The 22,260-nt window shown below is 42.4% G+C and overlaps 1 protein-coding gene across 11 annotated transcripts in view; it reads left to right on the top strand.

Moving 5' to 3' along the window:
* Positions 1–22,260, top strand: part of TRERF1 (transcriptional regulating factor 1) — a 100,504-nt gene that overhangs the window by 15,940 nt on the left and 62,304 nt on the right. For 9 of the 11 annotated variants that reach the window (XM_056357822.1, XM_056357816.1, XM_056357815.1 and 6 more), the window contains one exon: positions 12,838–12,893. The gene's annotated coding sequence lies outside the window, so the exon portion shown is untranslated. Of the gene's footprint in view, positions 1–12,837; positions 12,894–16,558; positions 16,617–22,260 lie in introns of all 11 variants that reach the window. The other 2 variants (XM_056357821.1, XM_056357818.1) reach the window with 1 other exon arrangement.

The raw sequence follows: 22,260 nt of genomic DNA, 5'->3' as shown, positions 1-22,260 counted from the left end.
GCACAGACTGCCGGAGAGCTTGGCTCTTGGTAGGAGCTGTGGGAGCAGGCTACATAAATGAACATGACAGAAGGCAAAAGAGAAACTCCAACTCACCAAACATTTGTGTGTGGTATAAATACGCACCTGTCACACAGTCCTATTCGTGCATAGAACTCAATAACCCAATCCATCATTCCTGCATTATTCATCCATCAATTTTTCATTTTCTTGCTAACCCACAGCCCACTTGTAGCTTACTTGCCACCATTGTTTGTGTACATTTTCCCCTTTCCTGGCTGTATGAAATTGGAGTACAGCAGTGATCCCAGCAAGCTGAAAAAAGTAAAGCTATTAACATGGCCCTTTCACTGTTAATTAACATCTGAAGTTTCAGAGAAAGGGACCTAGCCTGTGTAATTACTGTGTGGTTAAAAATCTGTGGAAAATTCATGCTGGTGCTTGGAAAGTGAAGATGCAAAAGTGAAACCACTAAAGCTGAAAAGAATACATATTTTTCTATGTAAAGACAACTAAAATGTGTTTTGCAAGGTGCTTCTCAGTGCAAAAAGGAAAGACTTCAGTTTTGTTATACAGCTCTGAGTAGAAATGATTGTTAGCTTCCCTGCTTGTGAAAAAACAAGCAAGTAGTATTAGTGAGGGTAAAGAAGAGCATCATGGAGTTCCCTTGTGAAGCCCTTGCAGTCTGAAGTCACCAGCCCCTCGGAAACCAGGGTTGCAGGTGTGTTAATTGGGTTTGGCCAGATTGTCATTGCTGCCAGCTGAGGCTGGCTTCCCAGCTCAGCTCTTCTGCCCCAGCTCCTGAGCTTGCTGTGGCCAAGGAGGGGGACACATTGGCTCCCTCACCTCTGGGTGCCAGGCAGTGCTGCTGTGCCCGGACCCTGTGCCCAATACCACAGATAGGGAAGGGAGACTAATGGGAGGTGTGCAAAGAGGCAAATGAGAGAAAGAAATGCAGACCAAAGCGTGAGGCTGAGTCTTTTGGAAGGCATTTGTTGGCAGTGATATGGAGGTTGCCTGAGACTCTTTAGGAAGGTTGATACCATTGTAGAGAAATGAGGGTCTTCTCCTCTAGTCATCCTGAAGCTCTTGGAGCTGTTGTGGAAGTTACTCCCAGCCTACGTCTTTGTTCACAGAGCAGCTATCCACCAGGCTTCTGATGCCCTGTGAATTCAGTCCACTGGCTTCCACTTCTCCCCCTCTTGGTGCTGGCTATGTTTTTGGGTTACCGGGAGGCCTTTCTGCGCAGCTTTCCCTCTGTTTCTCGCAGGATTGTTTTGTTCTTTTTGTCATCCTCTGTGAGTGATCTGGAAGTGTGTGAGGAAAAGCAGGTTTTTGGTGCTGTCATTGAGGACCACAGGCTTGGAAGGTGTGCTGAGCTGGCACTGCAAACAACTGGTATGTGCTCTGGGTAATGGGTGAGATCTGTTGGATTAGCTGAACAGCTCTGTCTTGGCTCTGGATCGTACCCAAAATTAAGCTGCTCAGGTTTGTGTAAGGGGTAGTTACTGAGTGCTTTAGCTCCTAAAATTTCTTTGGGAAGAGCACTGCCTTTTGCTGGCTGCCTGCGGGGCGAGTCCACTCAGACATGTACCTTTCACTGCACAGTCTTTTTGCTGGGGCTGGGGCATGGACCAGCTCCTGGAGGAATCACCCATTCCACCAAGTGAGTTTTTCCTGCTGTGGTAATTTGGGACCCTCCTTTCCTCGGGGGGTGGGGTGGGTGTGTGTGTGTGTGCGGAGGGAAAGAAGAAGCCTTTTTTTGTGGGTTTGCCATAGGGAGGAGGTGGTGTGTTTTAGGATGTTGTGCTGACCCTCCTGAGGTAAACAGGCTGGTGACTGGAAAGCACTGTCCTTCTGCAGGTCTGATCCCTTACAGGCTGGTGGTCTTGTTTGTGTAACAGCTACTCTCCAACACAATTCAAGAAGTCACCATTTAACCAAAATGGTGAAGTCATCTGGTTTTGGCTTTGAGGAATTTCCCCACCAGATCTGATCTGTTGGTCTTGCTCAGGTTATGCAGGAATGTCAGCCTTAGCCCTCTGCTGTGCCTGGGGCTGAGCCTGCAGCGACGGGGAAGGGCTCTCTTGCCTCTTCTAATCTTTCTGGCATAAGAGAGGAAGTGGTAGATACCAATCTTCTTCTCTCCACATCCTTCCACGTGTGTCTTGCTGGTGGCCACCCAGGCTGTCCCCTAGAGATGCTACTCTACCATGATTAATTTCCTGACTTCTATTTTGAAAATGCAATCATCAAAGTTGTACAGGTCAGCTGGGGCAAGCTCCAGCCGCTTCTGTATCTGAAAACCTAGAAAGCGTACTTCAGGGCAGAGGTGTTGGGGATGGGTTCGGTTTTGGGTATTTTTTGAGAGTTGAAGACAGGGAGGACAGTAGCGAATGTTGAGGATTTTAATAATTTGGGTAGCTTGATTTCATATTCAAGACTAAGGGCATTGGAAATAGGTGCAAACTGCCAAGTATGAAGACGAAGGCTGTGATAGTTAAAAAATTATGGTGTTAATTGTAATGCCTTAAAAGCTCAGAGTCTGACTGGTGAGATGATACACCTGTCTAATAAACATTACCCTGCCTTTCCTCTGCTGTTTATAGAAATATTTTTTGTTGGTAATTATTTTGTGGACAGCACTACTTACGTGACTGTGCGTGTTAGATATAACTCTGGTTAAACTTCCTTGAAGAAGTATTTTAACTAGTAGTGTACAAGCATGTGAATATAGCCAATTCTTTATGCATTGTTTTCCCAGCTATGAGAATGTTCCAGTTAAGGAAAATACAGACTTTTCACAGCAAGTAAATGCTACTCTAGGGAGAGGATTTTGTGTTTTCTTGTGTTGGGTGCTCTCTTTTTGGAATGTGTGTGTTTTAAGAAAGCTAACGGAATAAAAATCCTTGCTTGGAAGTACTGGTGATTTGGTAATGTAAGGTTAGATATTTATATTACTTCTATTTATTGTGTGCCACCTGTTTAAAAACAAACAAATTCTAGTTTGCATTTCATGGGTGCATAAAACTGCACATGTTGTAGAATACAAAGCACAGAGCAGAATGACAGAAGTAAGCTTTAATTGTAGTAGATGCTCCAAATTAACTGAGGTGCCTGGGGAAGCAAATTTAGAAAGACAAGAATTAAGACAGGTCCCTCCTTTATGAGTAATTCAAAAGTCAGGAATCAGCTAGAAGTAAATCTTTAAGGCTAGTACAGTTTCAATATGTGAAAACCATTTTTACCAGATCTTGCATTTATTGACAGAACTATAAATAAATGCAGGATAATTTTACTGAGCTCTGTGGAGTTTCTGCAGATCGTCACCAGCCCCATCATCAGTCCAACAGCTCTTGGAGTCTTGCCTCACTTCCTCCTTGGGTGGAAAAGCCAACCCAGTTCTCAAAAACTATGGGGAAACAGGGTATTAATCTTAGATAACAGAGTTCTTGATTTTTTGTTGTCTGTCTTTTTTTTTTTTTTTTTTCTTCCCCTTAAATTGGAAAAAAACCAAACCCAAAACCTTCCTGGCAGATTGTTTCTTGGGAATGCTGGGAGAAATGGTTAACTGAGGAGTTTTCTGTTACCAGCCTTAGGTCCAGTGTTTGACTCCAAAAAAGCAAAATATAGACTGACCCTCTCGCCTGCCCCAGCCTCTCGGAAACCTGCCTGAGCCCTGCAGCCAGCCCAGCCTGAGCACCCGTAATGGGGGGCTGGAGCACAGGAAAGTTAGTGGTTTGGTAAATGAAGTAAAAGGGAAAGTAAAGTTCCCACTGTTTCAGTGTGGCAACCAAGAGAGAAGCAATAGGCTTGGCTGTACGTTAGTCTAAAAACAGGGTTGGGAACTTCCTTGGATGGTATGAACTTGGCTTTTTTGCAGGGTACTGCTTTTTGATTGCCTGGCTCTTTAGGAATTGTTTCATTATCATTTAATCTCAGGGAAAAGTGCTACAGTCAGTTACCTAAAGTAACATTTTTGTTAAAGCCTTGCCCCAGTGTAAAACATTTGAAGCTTAAAAAGAAAAAAACCCCAAACCACAGCCCACTTTTTTTCTTTTTTTTCCCTTCTTTAAAATTGTCTTGAAGATCTGACAGCAAGTTGTGAAATGGTTGTGACGCTATCTTGACTTAAGCCACGAGGTATCTGAGACTTAAGTATCAAGACTGAACTCCAGGGAGTGCCATCATGCAATAAGCAGACCAGTCAAACACATCTGAATTGCTGCCTACTCAATTTAGATGCTTTCTGGGGCCTTCTACTAGGGTTTTGCAGGATTGGGACCACAAATTAGCTTCTCCATACACTGCAGGTGACCCTTGGCTGAACAGGGTAAAGAAAAAAAAAAATAGCATGCGTGCTCATGGAGACAGAGAAAGTAAGAAGGCAGCTGGCCTTTAACTCCTGGCAGCGCAGATTTTATTGAATTGCTGTGAAGAGGCTTTTGGTGAGATGCAAAACCGACTTGTCCTAGCTTCCTCTGCTCATCCCAGCACTGAAGTGCTACTGTGCCCGTCCTGTGTTTCTTGGGTTAAGAAAAGTTAAGCGAGACAGCAGGAAGGGAGGATGTAAACTGTGCTTACTTCTCGGAAGGAGCAGGAAAATAATGACATCACTGCTTCCCCCCCCCCCCCCCCAGCTCTGAGCAATCTTAACATTTATGTAGCTGTTTTCATCGTAACTATTTCATGAAGAAAAAAGTATATATTCTGTAGTGCTTGATGTGGTCATATTCTTAACTTTTTACAGTGGTGGTTTATACAGACATGGTAACTGCTTTGAAATGGTATTTGTTTTATTACAGACCTGATTAGTTGGGAGGAAATGGGAATTACAAATTTTAATAACAAATTTAATAAGTACTGGTAGTGTCTTCCCCCCCCCCCCATCCGTTGAAATGTCTTCTTGCTTTTTTTTTTTTTTTTTTAATATGGCATCTATGCATGTTATCCACTGAAATAGTGTATGAGGCAGTTGTAATTCAGCGTTTTGTGTGGTAATCCATTTCATCAAAAAAGGACTGTGAAACTTTTAATAAAAAGTTTAAAAAGTTCCAAAAGTTCTGGCTCTGGAATCTCACTTTTTTCTTATGAAAATTTTGCTTGGTGTAATTCTTTTCAAGAGGTTCTGCTGCTTTCAGGAAAAAAACGATGCTCAATGAATATCATGGGATAATACAGAAGCCTTTGTAGGATGTGCACTGACCTACCTAAGAAACCCAAGAGAGGTAATTACAACCTTTCTTAGTCTACATGTAAATGCACTTTTGGAACGTTTTTCCATGCAAAGAATGTGAAACAGTTACATTTTGGAATGTATACCTATATGGAAAATGGACTGTAAAACGTAAGATGCATATTTCAGGTGATTTTTGATGAGTTCCTGATTAAAAAAAAAATAAATTATAGCATATGAAATTATTAGGCATTTTTACTAGGGTGTAAGAAAGATTTATGCTGTAATTTATGCTGTAAAATATTGCTGCAACCCAGTTTACAGCTTGACAAATCTGGTTTTATAGGGCTGAATTATAAGGGATACCTCATTATTTGAGGGGAAAACTTTATTGTTGTTTTTGGCACCCTGGTCTCCTCTTTGGTTGGGATGTGCTCTGCAGGAGCTGCTTTGGGCAAGATGTCTCAGCTGATGGTTTTTCAAGGGAGCTGTGCAGGATGAAGTCATAATTAAGGATCACATCCTGGCAAGCCTTTCTTACCACATGTGGTCACTGATTTCAAGTTGAATGCTTGCAGTCCTCATTGCTCCTCTGGGTCAGAATGTAGGTGTTTAAAGCATGGTCTTCTACTTTATTGTCAGCTATTCTTTACTGATAGTCTATATCAGATGTTGTCTACTGATAGTGTATATCAGGTAATGTATATACTGTATCTGTAGCTAAACAAAATACAGCTACACCAAAATTACAAGTACACTGCTGGCCTTTTTTTTTTTTTTTTAAAAAAAAAAAAAGCACCTGTATTCTTTCCTTCTGCACACAGACCTCTTGATTGCCTCTTGCTTTAAACTCAAAGCAAGCCCTGGTACAGTGTATTTGGAGTGTGATCTGGCATTATGGCTTGCAGCAGACAGTAGGGAACATCACAAAATTCCCATTATTTGCTCAATTTAGGAAGTCTAACCAAAATTTTGGGTAGCAAATACGTCTTCAACCATCTTTTGAGACTGTGGTATTCTTACGTTGTTCACAGGTTCTTAGTTGAGAAACAACTACAAAAAAGTTAAGTTTGTGCATTTGACTGAACTGAAGAGCAAATTTTAGCTGGAAATAAGAATCTCATTACCTTATAAAGAAATACTGTGTGAGGGGTTTCTGTTTCCCCTGCTGCCCTGGCATGCAAAGTGATTGATCTTAAGCAAATTATATATACTTGTAACTACAACCATATATGCAGACATATGAGACCATGTGACAAAGGAAAACAAAAACGCAGGGTTTGAGCTCAGCCAGTAAATATTCTGGGAACCTTTTCTCCTTGTTCCTGGGAGAGAGAAGTCTCAGCTTCGCCTGATGCCGTCTATGTGCTACCTGGCCCTGGTGGCTCCACAAATGCTCTTTCTAATGTGTTGTGCCTGCCACGCTGGAGGAGTAAGGCATTGCCGGATGGCTTATGTGGTCAGGTACAAGTAACAGATGGAGCATTTACATTAAGATGAATCTTGTATTTAATACTTAAAATTACTTTGTGGTAAGCACAGCTTTAGAAGTTTAAGAAGAGTCAGTTTGGTGTGTGGTGAATGTGCAGTATGTTATGTGCTTAGCTTCAACTATAAACCATTTGCTGAGTTTTAGTGACTCTGATGTTTAGCCTTTGCCCCCTCCCCCTTTAGACATCAGTAGCCAAGTGTTTTGCCTCTGTATGTAGCCTCAAGCTGCATTTTTCTGATGTCGTCATCAGATCAAATTATTTATAAAATGAGGACATCCTTTTGGACCTCACGTGTAAACAGTCTTAAATATGTGCACAGGCAGTGAGATTCTGGTCTCTTTATCCATAGCTGAAGCCCAAATATTAATAAATACTAACATTAAATAGTGGGGGGTTTTCCCCCTCCGAAACTTTTAAGTTTTTCCTTTAAGGCTCAGATTTCTTCTCTAGATTACCTGGAGAAAAACTTCCACCTTGCCCATGATCAAGTTGCTGGTTGCAGTATGTCTCTGCTGCCATGATTTATCATGAGTTACGGTAAACAAGTGAATTCTTTCGGAGTGGTTCCTAGTGGCCAGGTATTAGCGTAATTGAAACCATGGCTGCAATTGCTGACGCATGTGTTTGAGGGTAGGATCTGCCATTTTCGGGCTGTGTGATGACTCCAGGTCTGTTAATTTTGGAATTAATGGTGAGATCTGGAAGCCTGCTGCCAGCCCACCGAGGTGCCATTTAAAATTTCCTTGGAGCCAAGTGTGGTATTGGACTTCGCTTATATGTAAGACATCTGAACAGGCTACAAAGTGTTCCTCTTACAGTAGGGATTTGGGGGTGGTGGGGAAGGACTCTCAAGATCAGGCTGGTGTTGCCTCAGGCCCCTGCAGTGGGGAGACACTCTTCTTGTTCTCTCTGCTACATCTTTTTGCATGCGATGTGCTGGAGTCCTGGGAGGTGCGCATCGGAGCGTTTGCCTTCAGCTGGAAGGGGAGGTGGGAAAGCAGGAAGCAGGATGCTGTAAAACAGGAGCTGAGAAAGGTACATCTTACATAGGTTTTAAAGGTACTGACTGCTGCCAGGGCAACTTCATTTGTGTGTTTGTTTTAGCTTTCTGGCTTTCTTTTTTGGCTTTTTTTAACAAAACTTCTAACATCTTCTTAGCCAATGATGGCAAGCTTTGCAAATCAAAGTCAAATCTGAGCATAGCACTGCTCTTGAGTGAGCTGTGCTAATCTAAGATGAGCTTCTGTTTCCTGCTTAGAGCTTCTCCCCCGTGCTCTTGTTTGGCACATGTACAGTACTGCGTGCTGACAGACACCTTTGAGACACAAATCAGTTAAAGAAGTGTATGTGGCAGCAACTGCTCCAAGCTCAGTATTTTGTGTGCTTATTGGCTACCTACTCATGGTTAGGATGCAGGTGCTCGGAGTTAGGTAGGGTAGAGAGGAGTTCTACATTTGAGCGTTAACATCCATAACGGAGTGGTCTTGGGTCCTTTTTGTGTGTTCCCGTGATCAGACAAAACATGTAATCCCCGTAAGGAGTCATACAGTGCAAGCGTGCGAGCAGAGTGTTTTGGGTAGCAAATATGTTGAACTGATACCATTGTGAGTAGGTCAGCTCTGTGGTTTGTGTAAAAGCAGCACCTTCAAGACCCTGTGGTCTCATCTTCCATCAGCAGCTCAGTGGCTGACTTTCACTTTCTTAAGGGTAAGAGAATCGATAGAGAAGAGAATTTGCCATCGGTTCTGGCTTTCTCTCTACATTTTCCCAGACAGTTTGGCCTCCACAAATTGTACAGCCTCCCTTTTCTCTGCGTGGGAGAGTACAGACTGCTGCTCACGGCAAGGGGGAGAGATTAACATTCATCTGTTCTCTCCTCGTTCTCTTTTCCATCCCGTGGGCATGGGAGACTTATGAATGTACCATACCGCTCCTTTGGGGAGTGTTTCTGCTCATTGCCCTGGTGACAAGACCACAGAGACACTGGTAAGGTTGTGTGAGTTTCACGTTGCTGATTAAATAGGCACATGAAAAAGCAGAGTGCAGTAGCTCCCTAGAAGAGGTCAGAGGGGAAGATGGAAGGACCAGCATAAGCCTTAGGTGTTTTGCTTGCAAAGAAAGAAATCTCCTTTTCCAGAGTCAGGCGCATTGAGGGCTTAATGCAAAGTCTGCCTCCTCACTTGGGTCTCTCATTAAAAGTGGTATGAGTTTATTTTGCAAGAGCTCTTCTCTGAGCAGACATATTTATGCTTTTGATTCTTACTCTGTGTTTTAATGTTGCGCGTATAGCCAGGAAATCTGATAGGGAATATAGAGAAACAAATGTTTAACCAAAAAAAAAAAAAAAAAAAAAAAGGCTTTGCTGGTGTGGAAGCTAAAGCTGATACTGTACATGCGTGTGCAGTCATAGCGGTAGTTAATAACGCTCAAATGCATGATCAGGAGATTCAGTTTCACTTTGGCAGGGACAGGCAAGGTGTCTTGCAAACACATTTCCCCATAGCCCTGCCGCAAGGGGACCTCTCTGACAGCGTTGCCCTTCGGTGTGTGTTTACCCTTCACAGAAGATGGGTACAGAGGTGGGTGCATGCTGTGAGGCGTGATGGATCTGCTCACATCCACTTCCTTCTGTGTGAACACCAGCCTCAGGCTGCCTATGCAGAAAAAGCGGTTGTCCCCTTGTCGCCAGTATCTCCTGCTGCTACCAAATTAGAGGATTTCTGTCAATTAACAGGCATTCTGTCTGCCCACTGCCCCCCGTCTCCTGCCCTAACGCGGAGTGGTTGATAGCATTTACTAATTTACGACTGTGGAAGGTTTGTTCTCAATGAACTGCAATCAAGAGATCTTGCTCCTCCTTAACTTAGTAGCCTCTGCAGGAAAGAAGGCAGTGGGCTTCTTCCCATCCTTTCCAGCACTACCTGCTGCCTAGTGGGATGTGATGAGCCAAGTGCCACCACCACTGTGGCCTGGAGGTGAGAGAGCTGCTAGCGTGGATGGTGGCTGCGAGAACTGCAGAATCTGGGAAGTCTTAGGAGTGCTCAACCAACATCTCACATGAGGCAGTGGAAGGGTACCAATGCAGTGGGTTTTTGACAGATACAGTGAAAATTTTACCTGGGGTAGCATGCGTATTGCTGACAGTGGCAGGGAATTTCTGTGGAGCGGCTTGTTGAACTTCTAGAAGGATGTTACTAACAGGCATCAAGTGTGGTGAGGTCAGTACAAGAGGAACAAAACCTCCCATTCAGGTAAAAGCAGGGGAAGGGAAACACTGCCATGTGTGGGACTGGTTCAGGCTAAACTGGTCTGTGCAGTAGTTTCTGCAGCTCTTCAGAAACACGCTATAGGGTTGAGCTTCTTAGCTCCAACAGGTCTACGTTCATGTTCCGGTCAGGCTTTGGGAAAGCAGGAACAGCACCATCTGTGTCCCACTTCATTTGAAAAAAAAAAATAAATTAAAAAAAAATTTTTGAATGCCAGCCATCTGCTAATATTACATCCAAGCTCTACCCCCATATCTGGGGGCAGAGGAGGGAGGTGGTTTCTGTAGGGGGAGGCACTGTTTGGAGTGGGAGAGCTACCTGTACCTGGAGGTGCTGCTGGATCCAGAAACCATCAGAGGAGCATGTGCAGGATGGCCTGGCATCTCTGTCCAGCCACCTTCTGTGGTACTGAAACAGTCCTGCTCAGAGAGGGTGAATCCAAGTCCCACCCTGCTAACAGAGTCCATGGCGCTTGGTTTACGGATCATTAAGAGGAGATTTGAGCATTTCTGTGATGTGGTTGCAGAGTAATGGGAGTGGTTACGAGCCACTGCGTTGGTGGCTGAGGTAAAAAGACAGTCGTTGCTTTTTGCTTGTAGCCTGGTCATCGAGTGTACAGTGTTTTGGAAACAGATCAGGTTGTGGTTTTCTACAAGTTGGCTATTAAAATAGGCCCGCTATCTTGATGGGAACTAACACGAGCTTTCAGCCAGACTCAGGAAATGAACAGCCTCTGTTCTCTGTAATTCTTTTCATCCCAGATCTTTACCAGCAAATGTCCAGTGAGTTTCGGTTTGCTTATGAAGGTGCTTTTGCTGAAGTCAATGTGTCATTTTTCTGTGATGTATTTCTGTCTTCCTTTCTTTTATAGAAGCTGAGTGCAGCTTCTGTCGTAGTAGCTCTGTGTGAATGTGAACACAAGGCAGTAGAGAGTTAAAATAAAAAAAATCCATTAATTAAAATATTTACATTGGAAGCTGCAAAACATTTACTCTTCAAGTAAAACAAACTTCCCCATTGTTCTTGCATGATTGCTGCAGTTTCTCTGAAAATAGCCAGGAAGAGGTTGTGTTCTGAGGAATTTTACTGGGTTGGCAGGGGAATAGGAGGGTAGGGATACTCAAGTGGGCTCTTGGTCAGTGTCTCTCTTTTGTTCAAATTTTTGTCACATGGGCAAAAGATCTCTTCTTCATAGAAAAAACAACAACAAAAGAATCCCCACCCCCACCCCAAATGGTGGAAGTATATTGTCATACTGTTCTGGTAATGCAAAAAAATAAACGAACATCAGTAGAAGATGAGAATGGTATTTAATGGTTGAAAGGTTTATTTATAGTGCTTGAAGTGTACACTTAAAGGGAAAATAGAGAAGCATCCCTGAGCAGGCAGTCTGGACCCTGGCTCCCAGGCAGCCCTTCTGGCTGGGGACTTAAGTGCCACCATCCCCATTTTGCTGGCAGGGAAATGGAAGTGCAGCATGGTGAAGGATGTCACCTTTCCCTGGTGCTGAGCACCTGTGGTTCTGGCTGGGGTCTGTTGGCATCACGGCTGCTTGGTGTCCAAGGAAAATGAAGCGAGGGTGCAATCTGGGGATGTCAGACCACTAAAACATAATCAGGTTTTTTGCATCTAGTTTTGTACTTTAGGCACAGGGATACTGTCAGTAGCATCAGTCCAGGACAAGTAAGCAAACATGAAAACTACTTGCTTCAAATCCTTCCCTTCCTGCCATATCTCTCCCCAGATAAGTGGACTGAAAAATTAAGGGTTGGTTGTTTTTTGATTTCTATTGGCTTTTTTCTAAGTAGTATTCTCTCATACAGTGTACTCTTTCACATTTACACAGTTCTGGCCTTTTCCATCCTGGCACTGGACTATCAGGCTTCTAGGGCTTGTGGGCAGGATGCTGAAAAGGCTAAAAGGGTGTGTGGAGGGATTGGTAGGTTTGATTTTTTTAGATGCTTGATTCGCGTTTCTCACTCTAGGCAGACTTACGCTTTTCTAAGTTGCCAGATGAGAGGTCACACTTCTGCCCTAGTGACTTGTGGACTGGCTGGATCGCAGCTTTATAGATATATATATATATATATATATACACACACACACACACAGAGACTATAACTTTGCTTAATAGTGCCATAGAAAAGCGTTTGTTCAAGCCCAAGTCTATCGTGACTGAATTTTATTGACAATTCCAAGATTGCAGTTTTGTTGGTTAGGTGTGTGGTATTGTTTCCTCTGATCCTAGGTATGCGTCATGTTTACCTATATTATAAAAACATCTTTGTTTCATTGAAAGGTGGGTTTGTAAAGGTGTTAAGAAATTATATGTCCTTGTTCAGGGTAGGCATCATTTAAACTTGTGCATGAGTGCTTTGTTCCATCTGTTTCTTGCATGCTTTACTGTATTTAAGAAAGGCTGTGTGCTGACAGTTTCTTGGCCTGGAGATAAAAGGTGCTGCATACCCAGGTTTGATACACTGATGGAAAATTGTCTCCACGATGTATAACACTGCTGTGATTATTTCTAGCCATTACCATTGGTTTCATTTTACAACCATTCACATTATGTAATTTGATGCTCATTTAATTTAATGAGAGGATGCTGCAGACTTATTTATGACTCGGCAAGACAACCTGTACTCTTTGGCCACCTCTGTTATCCTTGCTGAAGGAGGAAAAGTGTGTTTCTTAGAGAACATGTTACAACATCTTTAATACCTTTATATCCAGGTTTCCCAGATTGCCGCAGACAGGAGGGTGACTTGCCTGGGGTGTAGATTATACTGGAATGGCAGCAGAAGTTTAACTTTTTTTTTTTTTTTTTTCCCCTTGAACTGTTTATTAGCCTTTTGTGGTAAGGTTATCAGGAGGTATTGATGGACTTTTCCTTTTGTTACAGATGGAATTTTATGACTTGCTGGATTCTAAATAGGACGAGGAGATGTGTCTGATAAGGTAAGAGAGGGTAAGATAAACATGTTCTTATACAAAAAGTTTCAGTGTTTTGCTGTTTGGGTTGAAGATGACAGTTTCTTTCCCTGACAGAACCCTGCAAATAATAGAGAGATTTATTTTTAAGTTGCATGTGCTTCTGATCCTCAGAGCAGAGACCATCTCTGTTCTGTTCAGCTTCTGTCCCAGTCCTTTTTCCTGGTGAACTGATGTACTAAGTCCAGAAGACACAAACGCATGCCTTTCCAGGCATGGAGGTTAGAAAGATTGTTCATACTTATCTTACTATTTTAGAGCTTTTTATAAAGTAAGAGATGAGGTAAAGAGGGGTTTTTTTAGTTCAGTTTTGAGACAAGCCCACTTCCCCCCCGACATTTGAAAAGTAAAAAGATCTGTGCTTTAAAACTTTTTTCCTGTTGCAGTATTTTTTAATTTGCACTGCTTTTATTAGGACAGAACGTATATGAGTAGAAAACCTCTTAAGTTTGAGTCTGAAATGAGTGTTTGAAATGAGTATTTGCTGTCACTAATGCACTGAAGGAAGGTATAGGCTTGCTGATTTTTTTTATTATTATTTTTTATTAATAGCAGTGTTTTTAAAAGGCAGTGTTTAGTTTTTTTTTTCTTTTGGTTTCTGGTTCAGAGGCTTCCACTGGTAGTGAGGAGTTAGATGTCTTTAAAACTCTTAGGTGTTGGGACAACTGTATTCAAACAAGACACAGCCAAACACAGTAGTAGTATTACATAGGATTGTCAGTCTTCCAACCTATGATCTGCCCTGTGACTGTCCAGCTCATTAACTTACATGTTTAATTTTGTCTCCTCTGTCTTCCTGAGTGCTGTGTCATTTACAGGCCTCAAAAATCCCCCATGTTCTTTTTGGCTGTTGGTTGGAAAATGTAGTGGAAACAGCTACACGTCATTATGTGTAGGATTACCAGGATTAAATGACTTCTTTCTTGGATTGAGAGATTTAGTTCTTGTAGACAGTCTTGGGATATTTTTCTCTTCCCCTCCCCTCCCCCTTTAAGTGCTGTTTGCTAAGTAGAGCCACCCTTTGGAGCGTGGCTGCCCAAGCAAGAACTGAAAATTTTGAATGGCTCTTGGCACTGTGTGGAGCATGCATGCATCAAAGGCTTGCTTGATGCTTAGGTTTTTTTGTGAGTGTTGGGCATTTTGTCCATTTGGACTATCCTTTTTCATGCCACTGTTGAATCATGTGAGGAATATTTTATTTAAAGGCTTACTCTCTACCCAAACGTGGTCTTGTGTGTGTATAGTTGGTGAAATAGCTCTTCAGGTGAGAGGTCTTGCAGTCTGCAGTACTATTACACAAAGCACTTTGCATGCATACCTCATTTGTTATGTAAACGAGCTTCTTCACTTGCACGTGTTCAAACCAGTCTACCTATGCTCCAAGAATGAGTAATTAAAATTGCTTTCAAGACTTCTTAGAGCGTGTTCAGCCCAACCTGCACTGGCACCCCTCTGTGCACAGGCGGTTCAGCTGCTGTCCCATCGCACGCTGGCCACGGGCATCGCTGCGGCCGGAGGCCCTGCGGTACCCACCGCAGCATCGCTGCTGGCGTGCCTGTGCTCTCGTTGAAAAGCAGCATGGCCAGGATGGGATAGGGCTGTTTTTTCTAGCAGATTCAGTTGAGTGAAAAGTGTATTTGTCTGGTGTCAGTGTGGTGCTGGGGACTTTAGGTGTGCATGTGGGCCAGCGTTTTAGTCATACTTATTCAGCTGCTAGTGTTTTCCTAAGATGCTACTCCTTGCGTACTATATGTATATTATATAGCATATAAATCTGATATTACTTAATTTTAAGTACTGTTCCTTGTGAAGCAGATACTGATAATAGAGTGCTGTAACATGGGCAGCTCTTGTGGCACAACAGCTGGATGCTGTTGTACCGTCTCTCCCAGGGCGAGCTTGCTCTCCCCTCGTAAAACAACCATCAAGGAGGCTCTGTTTCTAGCAGGTTCTGCAGCCTGAGGCCACGACACCTTCTCTCGCCGCAGCTTTATTGCCAGCCCCAGGCATGTACAAATTGTGAGCCAGATCCATAGCAATTGCAGGACTGGCTTTAAAATGAGATTCTAGGAAGAAGAAGTAGCACTTTCCACTGGCTCTCATCTTTTGCCTCTAGAAGAAAACGTCCTGTCCTCATTTTGTGTGGTACCTCCTCGTGGCTGAAATGAATCCCCAGCTATGAGTGTGTGTCACTCTCCTTCCTCTGAGGGGCTTTGTTTATCGCTTCCCCAGCAGCCTGGGCTGGAGAAATGCCATCATCTCACTCCCAGTCCTCCTGTGTCACAAGAAGCACCTGACCTGGTTGTGCTCCTTCTCAAGGCCGAAGTTGTCAGGTGTCCCTCATTCTTTCAACTACCCCTTACTACTATGGCATCAGTGTTATTTTATTCAAAAACATTTATTTTTTTAACCTTCTGCTCCCTTTCTGCATTCTTTCTCCCCATTTGCATCTGGGTTTCTATCCTTCCAGACAGGCATCTGGATCCTGCCTCACATGTGCCCTCAGGTTCTGTCTGTGTTTTCCCTTGGTTGCTTACAATTTTCATGGATATTTCCTGACCCCTTCCCTGCTGTTTCTTCTTCTGGGGAAGTATTCTGAAGCATTCCTGTGTTTCTTGTTGCTGTTGCAATTAAAGGGGTTGCTATCTTTTAGTCCCATTTAAAGCAATGAGAGATGGTCCAGTCTGTCCAGGGAGTAATCTTGCTTTAATCCTAGCCATGGTGACTTCCTTGTAACGGCTGGCTTTTGGCATCCATCCTTTTGATTGCGTGACGAGGCTGAATAATAATAAAAAAAAGAATAATAGCTCTTTTAATATGCCTGAAGCCTAATAATGATGAAATTATGAGACTTGGCAAGCTTTCAGCTGCGTTGATAGGTGCCAGACCTCTCACCCAATATTTTCTTTTCCTTCCCCTGTATTTCCCTGTGCCTTTATCTTACTTCCTTCCAAGGAACCTGGGGCCCTTATGAACTGCAAGTCAAGTTTCACATGAGGTCTGCCCGATAGCTCAAGTCATAAATATAAAATCATTCTATAAGGCCTAATCTATTTTCAGAGGTTTGTTTATGAGATAAGGATTACTTTGATCACTGAAATAGCATTGTGTCATTTTTGGAAGGAAATGACTAGGAAGTAACTGTTATCAAGCCTATTTTCACCTGCCATTAGCTTGGACCTGAGGAATTGCAGCTCCAAGGTCACTTGCCTTAACAGTTCCAAATTAGGTTGCCAATTATTGATTATCTGAAAAACTGTCGGTTGATGTATATTCTGTTATTAATAGCTGTTAATACACTTTGGCAATCTGTTTTGCAAACATTTTCTTGTTGTTCTTTTTTAATGAGTCTTGGCAGTGAAAACCCTGGTTTAACACATGCAGAACTACAGTAACTCATTGAAGTATTTGTGGGGTTTGCATTTTTGGTGTGTTTTTGTTTTTTACTGGGAGTAACACTTGATTTTGATAAGACCAAATTGAGGTAAAGTCCAGGAATGATTTCTTTTTAAACTGGCACATTGTGGATTCTTCTCGTGTTAGTGCATATCAGTGCAATACTCTTGTATCACTGCTAGATGAGTTTTAATAACTTCCTTTGATGTTGCCTATGAATATTTTTGTCTCCACAGAAGTCATCTTAGAAAAACTTCCAAAATAAGAAAGCTAATTCAAATAAAACAGTAACAGGTAATTTGAGTTTCTTTTCTTGTATTAATAAGCTGTTTTGTCACAATAGGAGGAAAGTACCTGGAAAGCACAGGGAGGAAAAATGGGAAATCTCTCATGCATAAGGAAAAGCCTCTTGATAACAAAGTTTGGAGGGGGGTGGGAAATACCTACATAAATGTAGACATCAAGGTAAATGCTTTTCCCTTTTCTTTTTCTTCCAGAAAATTTGAATATTTGCACAATCTGATGTTGCAAGTTGTAAATGCTTAACACTTCTAAAAGAATAAATTACTTCAGTGCCTGAATGTGTAGATAACTTGTCAGCTTCAAAGGATCAAGTGAGTTGGAAGGAATGTCTGGATAACTCGGTATAGGCAGGTACCAAGCAGAATATAGGAAGCAGGGGAATACATTCAACTCATACGGCAGAGGCCTAGATATAAGTTTACATTTAAGATTAATCATGTTATGAAAAGCAAGTTTCTGTGGTTCTGCTTTTAATGTAAAAGTACAATACTCACTTCCCCCTCCCCATTGCTGTCGTGCTGGGTTTCCCAAGCTGCTTGTTGTAAGAATTGTGCTACTTCTATAAAAATTGAGATGGAAAATAAACCGATTTAATGCTTTTCAAACTACCTTTACAAAAAAGGCCACCTTTCACTGTAGAATATCCTCAATGTGAGCCGGCCGGTTCTGTAAGATGTAAGTAGCTTTGCACTCTTTGACTAAGCAGTTAAGAGAAACTGAAATCAGTACTGTAAAATGCACATTAAAGCTGTAGGGCTAAAATGGAAAGAGATGTTTCAGCTCTTGCTTGGGAAGTGAACTGATCTGAAGTTCCCCTCGGAGTACACAAAGCACAAACAAGACCGGGTGTAGTTTAGCATTGCAGTCTGGGATGCGTGTTGCCCATTGTTCACCCCACCCCACTTAGTGAGCCAATGCTCACAGGTACTCTACCTGGCAAAAACTACTAGTTTTGACTTCTCCCATAGGGTTATTTTTCTGACCCAAGTTCTCTGAGCTCCAACAGGCACGCAGGCACGAGGGAAGTGCCAGGGCAGACACTCGGTGTTGTGGCTGCCCCTTTGGGGTGGTCACCCACCAGAGCAGGTCTGCGGGGTGACATCACTGCTGCTGCTCATCATGGACTGGATGCACCCTTCATTCTTCCTTTTCTGATGGTGGTGGCGTGACTGGAGCTTGTAGGCGTGGTGCAAGGCGCAGGTGACCCTCCACCTGGCAAGTGCACAGGGTACCAGCTCTGTGGCTGCAGGGCAGCCACCAATTTCAGTGTTTGAAAATGGCCCTGGCAGCCAGGAACTTCTAACTGCAGCTCTGCTAATGACTAGTGTTGTGGTTTTGGGCAACTCCCCTGGTTGTCTTTGAGTCAGCTCCCCTGTCAGTAAAAAGGGGATGATCCTCCTTTGTAACTTACTGTTGAAATGATTAATGGTTGTGCTTTAGAGGTCAAGGTCCGTCCATGTAATGTTGCCATTGGTATGGAGAGGCCTCTCGGCTTTTGCTGAGAAACCTTGACTCCAAAAACACAACTGGTTGTGGGGACTTGTTTGGCTTTTTTTTTTTTTCCTCCTGTTAACTTATGAAACAGATCAGATTGACTCTCAGTACTGAAGTGTTAACCACCACTACCAACCATTTCAATCTTGGCCCCCTCTCCTCACCTATTCCTTCTTCGCTGCAACTCCCTTCTTGACTGTCCACTTCTCATATCAAACCTTTCCTAAACTAATTCAAGACAGGGTGCCAGACAGAGTTAAAAGGGAAATTTGAGGTAGAAGGTGAAATCCTAGCAGTGAGGCTGAGGGTTTGCCACTGGTGTAGCAAGATAGAGACATGTTCTGCTTTTTTCTCTGAAACCCACTCTGTGTGGAGGCTGTGCAGTTTCCAGGCTCTGGCTTGGTTGCCAACCTGAGATGTGCCAGTAACGTGCTGGGTTTTTTTATACAAAAAAAAAAGTCTAAAAATAATATCGGGGGGAGCCCAGTAACTGAGAAGTTGAAAACTTCACATATGTCATTAAACTTAACTTAAAAGCCACTAGATATTTAAATTAAAGGAAAATATTAGTTAAGGTACCCAGACAAGACTCGGAGAATGGCAGGAGCTTGTTTGCTGTTGATCTTATGCAAAAAATGTGCTCTTTGGTTCATGATCGACCTCCAGCTGCTGCTGGTAACTTCCTGCTCCTGTTGAACAAATGAGCTGATGTTAAGGAGCTGAGGGCTTTTGGGTCGTGGGGTTGTATGGGGCAGGCAGCTGTCCGTGTTCCTGCTGGGTGGGTGCCTGTCTGCAGCCCAAGAAGCAAAGCCAACTGTAACTCGTTTCCTCTTCTGATTGTCCTCTTGGTGCTCAGTCAGTGTGCCTTGAAATTACAGGGACTACTCATGACTTGTGGGCTTCATAAACACCACGGAATGGGCTTTATAGTTTTAGAAAACATATATCATATGAAATATATTCATAGACTTCTGTTCTCAGAATAAGCCTTTGGTATCTGTTCATTCTGTCTTACTAGTGCAGACCATGAACTCTCACTTGGTAATTTCTACAGTCCGTAATCTCTGTTGTTACATTAGAGATGCCCGTTCCTGACTCTAAATGACAGGAGGAGACATGTCCCAGTTGTAAATTACAGTAATTTCGCCCCAGGAGAATTTTAGGCAATTCTGTTCTGTGCTATAGAAATTCTTAAATGTTTTTGTGGTTGTGGTATGTATGTGGTAGTACTGCATTTTTTTTTTTGTTTCTTTTTATCCATGGAGGGACGTAATATAGTACATCGTCCAGGCATTTTTGTTTAATGCAAGTTGCTATGAGTTCAAAAGTGTGGAGAGGAAGAGGTGGCTATCGTAAGCTCTGGTGCTCAGGTCTGCCATGAGTGATTCTACTTGGAAACCACTTCATGTTAGCCACATAAAAATTTGAGTCTCCAATTAACATTACCTAGAGCAGCAGAGTGGTGGATCACAGTCTGTCCCAGAGCTCTGAGAACATCTTGGATACCCTGAACTGAGGCTGTGGAGAATATTCTGATAGTGCCTAGAGAGCAGCTAGTGCTTCTGAAGAGATGTGCTCCAAGAGCCATACTGGTTGGAGTTACCTAAATGCATATTAGGTATTATAATAGGTCTGCATTTCTGAATAGATAGCATTGCTGCGAAGTGGGGAAGATGTAAATGCCAGAGGAATTTTACAGGGTTTTAGTCAGCTGGATAAGATAGAAAGTGGTTCTTGAGGATACTGCAGTTTGCAAGCTGGCTGTCGGTGAGTTTCTGAGCATGCTATGCATCATATCAGTCAACTGTAATTATGTACAGTCAGACAGAGGAAGTGGATTCTGAACTCTTCAGAACTTTTTCCTCTGCTCAGCAGCATCTTTTTGGGGCCTAGTTTTGGCTAATGTATTCTTTATCTTCTGAGTAAATTTTGGTAGAGACATTTAGCCATTTTGTCAGTAAGTCACTGATAACCATTATCCTCTTTGATAAGCAAAATATGCAGACTTTTTAAACTCTATATAAGGTGTATTTTCTGAATCTTTAGCTGTTCTTGTGGTATTTTCTTTTCTGAAATGAATAGACCAGAAATGCATGTTGCCCTTGCTGTTACTGTTCTTTAGATAATGCTCTCCCTCCCTCCCTTGCCTTATACAAAATAGTGTTCTTATCCATCCAGAGGCTACATTTCCTTGCTTAGCTGCACGTTTGTGCAGGAAGTTTAGCGTCTAGATTGTGTCTGCCATGACCTCCAGTCTTTTTAACAGGATCGTTGCCTTTCCAAATGCAATTCCCCAAGGGTAACTCCCAGTTCTTTTTATATTCTTGGGAGTTTGTAACTTAGTGTTATTGCTGTATTAAAACCAGCTGTTCAGATAAACTACACCCAGCAAAAAATCCACTTTACCAGAAAGTAACCTGATTCGGTTTTTGCTTACTGTTGCTCCAGGTTTCATGTTCTGTGCAGGTGACAAGAAGTGATTTCATATTTTCTTTCAGATCCCTGGTAATGGCAATGGACAGCATCCCAACAGGCCCCCAAAACATCAGAGGGAAAATATGAGAGGAAGTGGGGTACTTGGTATCATTAGAGATAACACTGACAGGAATTTGAATCCCTAAATTGAACTTCTTGTACTTTGCAGTTTGAGTTTGTGTGAACATAATTACAGCTTTGAATTCTTTCTTCTAAATATTGCATGTATGTGGGGGAGTAGATGTTTTGTTTTTGCTAAGTAGCATTTTCTAGACAATTGTATTTGTACCACTTGTGTTCTTTTCTGAAGGTAAAAGTTAATGTCGATACTTTTTTTTTTTTTGGTCTTGTTCTTATATGAGGTTAAGTACCAGATAGTTGCACATTTACCATCAACTAATAGTCAGAAGGTACAGTCTCGCAAAGAACTTGGCTAAAACTAAATGAATAGCTTTCAATTTCCTGTGGGTGGGTTTTTTGTGTGTGTGTGTGCACTGCTTACCAATAAGGAATAGAGCAACTTCCCTTTTCTGAGAAGCTATGTTGCTAGCTTTTATACTGTTGAAGTAATTTTGTTAAACAAGAGGAAGAAAAAAAATTTCATAAATTGTCCAAAGGAATTTGTCTACAAAGTGTGCCAACAGGGTTGGGTCTGTTTTTCCTCCTCCATTTTATCAGGAGGAAAAAAACTTACTGCTTTAGTACTTCATTAGCCTTTTGCTTTCACATTGCTGAGCCTTAACAGTATATTGTTTTCATTATTTATTGTAACAGTTGCCTGTGAGTATGGTATTTGAACATACTTCTTAGAGATGAAAAATGTCAAGACCTGTACTTCTGTAGGGGCGATGTACACAGCCTCATTTTACGCATCTCACTCTGCCTGTTTCAAAACTTTTTCCTCTGCTCAGCAGCATCTTTTTGGGGCCTAGTTTAGGCTAATGTATTCTTTATCTTCTGAGTAAATTTTGGTAGAGACATTTAGCCATTTTGTCAGTAAGTCACTGATAACCATTATCCTCTTTGATAAGCAAAATACGCAGACTTTTTAAACTCTATATAAGGTGTATTTTCTGAATCTTTAGCTGTTCTTGTGGTATTTTCTTTTCTGAAATGAATAGACCAGAAATGCATGTTGCCCTTGCTGTTACTGTTCAAGTAATCTGCTTCGGGCAGCGTGGGAAGCCTGTGGGGACTGGAGTAATGGTGTCCTCCCACCAAAGCCATCTTCTGATGGTCAGGGAACACTTCGTTTGCTCTGTCTGTTGTAGACTCAGGTGAATTTTACCTTCAATAAATACTACTGGTGTCACTTTGATCCTGTGCGTTACTAGTTAGAAAACTAGTGTTATTCTAATGATGGCATGCATTTTCTTACACAAAGGAAAAGTGTACGCTCTTTGGCCCTTATCTTGGTCTGTGCTGTTAAAAACAGACAGGCAAAGGAGTAGACTTGACCGTGTCCCACTTAAACTTTCTCTGGATTTCTTGAACAGACAACTTGAAAGAAAAATCATCTCCTGTCCCTTTCCTCTCTGCTTTCTTCAGCTGGCTTGCAGCTTAAAATATCGTCCCCTTCTCTAGCTTTAAGGAGGGGATGATGATGAATTCTTCACTAGAAGCATACTCTGACGTTGAACAAGGTACAGCATCAGTCCCTGTAACA

Source organism: Falco biarmicus, chromosome 12, assembly GCF_023638135.1.
Source record: "Falco biarmicus isolate bFalBia1 chromosome 12, bFalBia1.pri, whole genome shotgun sequence".
Taxonomy (NCBI): Eukaryota; Metazoa; Chordata; class Aves; order Falconiformes; family Falconidae; genus Falco; species Falco biarmicus.
Note: the sequence above shows the minus strand (reverse complement) of the source record. Positions and strands in the feature narration are given on the sequence as shown.